The 7,604-nt window shown below is 42.6% G+C and overlaps 1 non-coding gene across 1 annotated transcript; it reads left to right on the forward strand.

Moving 5' to 3' along the window:
• Nucleotides 1-4,683: 4,683 nt before the first annotated feature.
• Nucleotides 4,684-4,790, forward strand: LOC125590903. Its single transcript, XR_007326905.1, has one exon. It is a non-coding gene; the product is annotated as a small nucleolar RNA R71 (small nucleolar RNA).
• Nucleotides 4,791-7,604: the final 2,814 nt, after the last annotated feature.

Genomic DNA, 7,604 nt, shown 5'->3' on the forward strand with positions numbered 1-7,604 from the left:
GTATACGCACACCAAATAACCTAATGTGCACACTACCACAATCGAATGGTATGTCGATGTAGCACTTTAGGATCGAATCCACAGAGACCAAATCTTACACTTTATCTTTATGGGATCAGAATCAAGCTAAAACAATATGGGGGTTTTAAAGTTTGTGGTAACGTAAAAAGCAAGTAACAGATTGGTTTTAAGTTTCAGATTAATGAGAAACTAACCTAGGGTTTAACGGGCGCTTACAATCATGAGCCAAACAATTATTCAAGTTTGATTAATGAACTAGTCTAGAACTAGGAACACAATACTAGATCAACCCACTGTCGTGGTGTTTCACCTTTCAGTGATCAGCCTCAATACCTAAGCTCTCGCTTGGATCAAGGCGTGATGATGAACATTAAGATCAAGTTCAATCGGTTCACAAAACACCCTAATATCTACTTTCGCTGATTAGGGATGTTATGCTCATTCATAACAGATCTAGCAACCTATTACACGGTTAATGAATAGGTTAAACCTAGGATCTAACAATAACTGGCCAGTTTAATGCAAGCAATAAGAGCAGTTATGAATGAAGACAATCAATGGATACTTATCTGTGTTTAGCTCACGATCTAACACCCTAACACCCTAGGCTAGCTAGATCAACTACTCAGTCATAACAAGAGAGAACACAGAAATCAATTCTGAATAAGACTTCATGTAAATAAAAGAGATAGAAAGAGGGTTCAAGATAATCTTCTCTATGGTGAGAGAGATGGAGCCTTCTCCCTTTACAATCCAAAAGCACAAAAGTCTCCAATGGTTTTCTTCTGTCTAGAATAGCGTAGAATGGTAAAGAGAAACAGAAAATATGATATATCCAAGCCACAGGCGGCTGGGAGAGAAAATAGGGATAATTAGGGCAAATCCCGTAATGATTGTAGTTTCTTTAAAAATCTCTGCCGCTGGAACAGTCACTCGGAACAGTCACTCGGGTTGTTCCGCTATCCGGAACAGTTATCAAGACTGTTCTGCGTGAAAACCACCAAATTGCATTATTTTCTGCCTCTTTTGTTCCAGCTGGTCCATCTCCCATCCAATGCAACTCCAGACCTGTAATGACTCCAAAAGGACTAGAAAGACTCGATAAAGACTTGAAAACCAATTTAAAAGCATATATACAAGATGTATAAAACACCATATATCAATTCCCCCAGACTTAGATCCTTGTTTGTCCTCAAACAATGTCAAGTATCAAGAATAGGGAGAAAGGTTTGAAAGTGTGGGAACTCTCTTATTCTCAGCAACCATACTTTAACCACGAATCTCTGAACCATACAAGCAGTAAAACTAGGACAACACACCCTTACCGGAACCCCACTGACTGCTGTTCAAAAATCGGCTCCATACTCTTCATCTCAAACCTGAAAAAGCAACACTATCGAGACAGAACTCCCTACATTCATTTAAGAGTAGTGTGAGCTTCTCATCACATGCATCATTCATGGTAGACGATCTAGGTGTGGAACAGGCTATTTAATGGTGGAGTTAAAAGTGTTTAGGGGCTACCATTTCATTGAAGAGGATGCAGGATATCACATAAAATGACAAGAGAGGATAGATCCATTGATGTCCACAGCCTCTACTCGTTTTTGCTCTATCTGGTGCGACTGTTCTGATGACAGAATAGGCAACTGGTTGTTCTGCGTTCCACTTTCCTTTTGGTATCCACTCCTTTGCTCGATCTTTCCAGTGGCTCATATTTCTTTGATCTCATCCCCTTCTCCATCACCTTATTTTGGTTTTTTTTTTTTTTTTTTTTTGAAGACTGATATTGTGATGTGACAAAGAAGGAAGTCATACATGATGGTTCTGAGTGCCACTGGTGGTTTTGATTTCGCAACCATCCTGGTTCTCCACCCCTGCTCTTGCGCAGTTCATTGGTTATGGAGCGGTTGCTCCCTTAATCTGCTTGTTCTCCTTTCTGCCATAATTTCTGGAGCAGTAACGAGTAGGAGGCTGCGTTGATCCTTTCCTCTCCGACCTTTTTGCACATATCTGCACATATGACACTGAAAAACAAATGCATGAAGGTGGAATAAAGGCTAAGGTGCAGGGTGGGAACTAGTTAAAAATGAGCTAGCCACTCAGGATCAGCAAGATAGATAAAAAGGATAAGAAGTCCTGAGTGTGTTCTCGTTTCCCTGATCTAATGCCCATAACAAGAAGAATTTCAGTTAAGATTAGGTTCAAGTAAGGTGGAGTTAAGTCTACCCAGTGTAACCTGATCGGCTGAGAACTTCTGGAGAATCAAGTGAGATATGTCAGGGTGTTCCAGGTCCACATGTGTGTCTTTCGCCACTGCTAAGGTCACTGAATAAGATAACTAAAGCACAAGGTGGTCAGTGATCAACACATAATAAGGTCCTAATTCTCACAAAGTTTTGACTGACTCAATAAAAACTGATTCAAATTGACCCAAAAGAAAAACAAAAGAAAGAAACGAGTTAGTAAACAACGAAAACCCTCCCCCCAGACTTACTTCACAACGTCCATGGTGTGAAAATAAATCAGAGAGAAGGAGAAAACAAGAATAAATATATTTTTTTTTGGGTTGAGATACTTACCTGAGTGGAGCAGGCGCTCCATGAAAATTCTGGGTGTTCTATCGTCAGATGATCGCCTGGACCAACCGCTCTTTTCAGGGGGTAGGTTGTTCCGTTTCTGCAACCCAGAATTTTTGAAGTATCTCGGATTTTGTTTTTGCTTTTTGACCTGAGACTCAATAAACTAAAACGAAAATAAGTAAACAAAAACAAAACCAAGTTATATTTACACGTACCAGTGGGTTGCCTCCCACCAAGCGCTTGGTTTAAGTCTCTAGCTTGACTTGGTGACTGGGATCAGTCGGGTTGAGCAGGAGGACTTGTTCCAAAACAAGCTCCACAATCAGACATGTTCAACTTCAAAACTCTGCTCAGCAACCCTTTCACAGCAGCTTCTCCTTTCTCTTTCAGCTCATGTGTGAGCATTACTCTGACTTTAGAGAAAGATTTAAAGGTACCCTTGCACTTTACCTAATACTCAATGGATTTCTCATCACACAAGCGAGGTATCAAAGTCATCATAGGATCACCCTTGACCCTTTTCTTCTGAACTTTCTGTTTCACCCTTGAATTCTCTCTGAATTTAGTAGGATCAGTGTTAGGATCTTCATCAGATAACAGCCTGCTCTCACCCTTATCACCATGCTCCTTCTCTGGAACAACCTTCAGCTTTTCTACATCAAACACTGAGATGCGAGAGGCGTGTGATGAGGAAGATCTGGTGGGTACAACCTTGTAGAAAACTTTCTTGTTGATGTTGGAGAAGCAGACTCTCTTGTTGGGCATATCGATGGTTGCTCCAACAGTAGCCATGAATGTCCTTCCAAATATCAAAGGCATCTCATGATCCTTGTTCATCTCAACAACTTGAAACTCAGCAGGAACAATGCATTCCCCTACTTGAACATGAAGGCTGCGGATGGTTCCATATGGGGCTGCTCTAGAAGAGTTTGCAAAGGTCAGGGTCAGCTGAGAGCGCTCAACATCATCAATACCCAAATCGTCTACAATAGCCTTTGAGACGAGATTCACACAAGAACCAGAGTCACAAAGAGCATCCTTGAAGGTTGTTCCTGCGATGGAACATGGGAAAACAAACTTTCCAGGATCATCAACCTTAGGCAATACCTTCAGTGCTGGTGTAGACAGAGCTTTGGCATAGAGGACCTTGATCTCCTCTTGAGTCTCTCTACAGTTTCTAAAAAATTTTAGCACTGGACGAATCTGCAGAGCATCTTCAAATGCAAGTTCTTTAGGAAGCCTTCTCACCATCTTGTTAAAACCTATCAGCTGCTCTTCACTAATGGGATCCATCAGATGTCTAGGTGGAATTGGATAGGGAACCTTGGGAACATAGACTCGAGATGGTGGAGTCTCAGCAGGTTCGCTAGGAGCAGTCACTCCATAGCTAGCAGACTGCTCAGCTCTCTCTTCTGCGCCTGGTGCAGTCTCAGCGAACGGCTGCTCTATTACATTACAGTGCTCAGTCCTAGGATTTTTATCAGTTCTTTCAGGGAGCGTCTCTTGTTGCCTCTTGACACTCTCAACTGTTTGAGCAAGCTGAACATCGATCTTTCTTATATGGATCGCAAGATTGTCATACTTGTTATTCAGCTCAGTGAACATGTTGCCCATCTTGGTGTCTATTTCCGTGGTTACCTGATTCAACGCCTTGGCCTGAACCTGCTGACCCTGCAACAGCTGTTGCATCATCATACCCAGACCCTTCAGCTCATCTGGTTGACTGTTCCCGTTAGCTGGAACAGCTTGCTGATTGCTCTGCGGTTGTCGCTTGTTCTGGTTCTGAATATGCCCGGCCGTAGCTTGCTCCATGCTGAAGACGTGCCCTTGGTTGTTTTTCAGTAGCTGATCAACCTTGGCAGTCAGCTCATCTATTTTCTGGGTGTCAGAACTGTTCCCTTTCATGGAGCAATCACTCTCCTCTTTCTTATTAGCTGAGCTAGCAGCCATGTTCTCAATCAGCTTAAACGCTCCATCAGTGGTTTGAGTCATGAAGTCTCCATTGCTCGCAGAGTTCAGAGCACCTTGGTATTTCCAGTCCACTCCATCATAGAAAATGTCCAGGAGGTAATCATCATCAAATCCATGGTGAGGACATTCTCTGCGATAGTCATTAAAGCGCTCCCATGTGTCACAGAAAGGCTCATCAGTGAGCTGTCTGAAGGAGGTGATCTTGTTCCTCAATGCAGCTGTTCTCACCTTAGAGTAGAAATGGCCGAGGAACGCTGATCGGACCTGTTCCCATGAAGTGAGAGAGCCGGTAGGGAGAGAGTTCAACCACCGTGCAGCTTTTCCATCAAGAGAGAATGGTAATAACATGCACGTGATGTAGTCTGGTGGAACACCATTCACGCGAGTGAAACTACATACTTTTTCGAAGCTCTCAATATGCTCCCTTGGAATTTCTGTAGAGAGACCAGAGAACACCTTTCTCTGTACTAGACCAATCAAAGCAGGCTTGATCTTGAAGTCCTGCCTGGTGCAGAGTGGAGGAACAATGGCAGAGCGCGTAGTAGGGATGTTACGCGGAAGGTTTCTCTGCCCGATTGGAACAGTCTGCGCCTGTTGTTCCTGCTGCGCGAGAGCAGCCTGTTCAGCAGCATCCTGCTGAGCTTGGATGGTCTGCTGCATTTTTTGCATCTGCTGCTGCATGAGTGCCATAGCCGCAGCGAGATCATCCTGATTGGCGTGATCACCCATAGTGGTGTCAGTTTGCCTTGGTTGTTGACGGTTCTGACGTTCTAATCTCGCTAGTTCTTCGTTGGTGAGCTGATGCAATGGTCCTTGTGCGTTGCTCCGAGTATGTCTACTGGTTATGCACCTGGATCATTAGCTGTGACAAAGAAACAGAGGCGAGTTAGATATCTTAGACTTAAAATGAAACTGAAAAGTAGAGGTAAAAAAAAATATGGTCCCCGGCAACGGCGCCAATTTGATATTACGTATATACGCACACCAAATAACCTAATGTGCACACTACCACAATCGAATGGTATGTCGATGTAGCACTTTAGGATCGAATCCACAGAGACCAAATCTTACACTTTATCTTTATGGGATCAGAATCAAGCTAAAACAATATGGGGGTTTTAAAGTTTGTGGTAACGTAAAAAGCAAGTAACAGATTGGTTTTAAGTTTCAGATTAATGAGAAACTAACCTAGGGTTTAACGGGCGCTTACAATCATGAGCCAAACAATTATTCAAGTTTGATTAATGAACTAGTCTAGAACTAGGAACACAATACTAGATCAACCCACTGTCGTGGTGTTTCACCTTTCAGTGATCAGCCTCAATACCTAAGCTCTCGCTTGGATCAAGGCGTGATGATGAACATTAAGATCAAGTCCAATCGGTTCACAAAACACCCTAATATCTACTTTCGCTGATTAGGGATGTTATGCTCATTCATAACAGATCTAGCAACCTATTACACGGTTAATGAATAGGTTAAACCTAGGATCTAACAATAACTGGCCAGTTTAATGCAAGCAATAAGAGCAGTTATGAATGAAGACAATCAATGGATACTTATCTGTGTTTAGCTCACGATCTAACACCCTAACACCCTAGGCTAGCTAGATCAACTACTCAGTCATAACAAGAGAGAACACAGAAATCAATTCTGAATAAGACTTCATGTAAATAAAAGAGATAGAAAGAGGGTTCAGGATAATCTTCTCTATGGTGAGAGAGATGGAGCCTTCTCCCTTTACAATCCAAAAGCACAAAAGTCTCCAATGGTTTTCTTCTGTCTAGAATAGCGTAGAATGGTAAAGAGAAACAGAAAATATGATATATCCAAGCCACAGGCGGCTGGGAGAGAAAATATGGATAATTAGGGAAAATCCCGTAATGATTGTAGTTTCTTCAAAAATCTCTGCCGTTGGAACAGTCACTCGGAACAGTCACTCGGGTTGCTCCGCTATCCGGAACAGTCATCAAGACTGTTCTGCGTGAAAACCACCAAATTGCATTATTTTCTGCCTCTTTTGTTCCAGCTGGTCCATCTCCCATCCAATGCAACTCCAGACCTGTAATGACTCCAAAAGGACTAGAAAGACTCGATAAAGACTTGAAAACCAATTTAAAAGCATATATACAAGATGTATAAAACACCATATATCATTGGGTCAAGACCTGATCTTGCTTATCCAGTGGGGATGATAAGCAGATTCATGGGGAAGCCTATTATGACACACTGGCAGGCTGTGAAGTGGGTTCTCAGGTACATTCAAGGATCACTTGATACGAGATTGAGGTATAAGGCAGAAGGAGAGTTTAAAGTAACTTGGTACTGCGACTCAGATTACTCAGCGGATCTCGACAAGAGAAGATCAATTACGGGTTACACATTCACGGTTGGAGGTAATGTGATAAGCTGGAAGTCAAGCCTGCAACCATTGGTCGCACTGTCAACCACGGAGGCTGAGTACATTGCTTTGACAGAAGCAACAAAGGAAGCTGTTTGGTTAAAAGAACTGATGAACGAGTTGGGATTCAAACAAGAAGCAGTTGAGATTCATTGCGACTCTCAAAGTGCAATAGCGCTGGCGAAGAATGATGTTCATCACGAAAGGACAAAGCATATACAGAGAAGATTTCATTTCATCAGAGACACAATCACTGATGGTGAAACAAAGGTTTCAAAGATATCAACAGTTCACAATCCAGCTGATATGCTTACTAAAGTACTGCCTGTGAACAAGTTCCTGAGCGCATTAGAAAAGCTCAGGATCACCAGCGACTGATAAGAGTATCAGGATCCGAGGTGGAAATCAAGTAACACTAGAAAGAAAGCAGAAGTCGACACTACGGCAAGGTGGAGTTTTGTTAAGAATTGCCTAAGTGTCAAGAAGTCTCTACCCAAGGAAGAGGGTCTCAGTTGATCGTTAATAAGAAGTAACAAGCACGAGGAGCTCACGTGCGAGTCTTAACGGTTTAGAGGGGCAAAGGAGTAATTAACCGTGCCTCCTTCAAGCTGGCTTTTGTCTTCTTCCTC

The sequence above is a fragment of the Brassica napus genome, chromosome C7, assembly GCF_020379485.1.
Source record: "Brassica napus cultivar Da-Ae chromosome C7, Da-Ae, whole genome shotgun sequence".
Taxonomy (NCBI): domain Eukaryota; kingdom Viridiplantae; phylum Streptophyta; class Magnoliopsida; order Brassicales; family Brassicaceae; genus Brassica; species Brassica napus.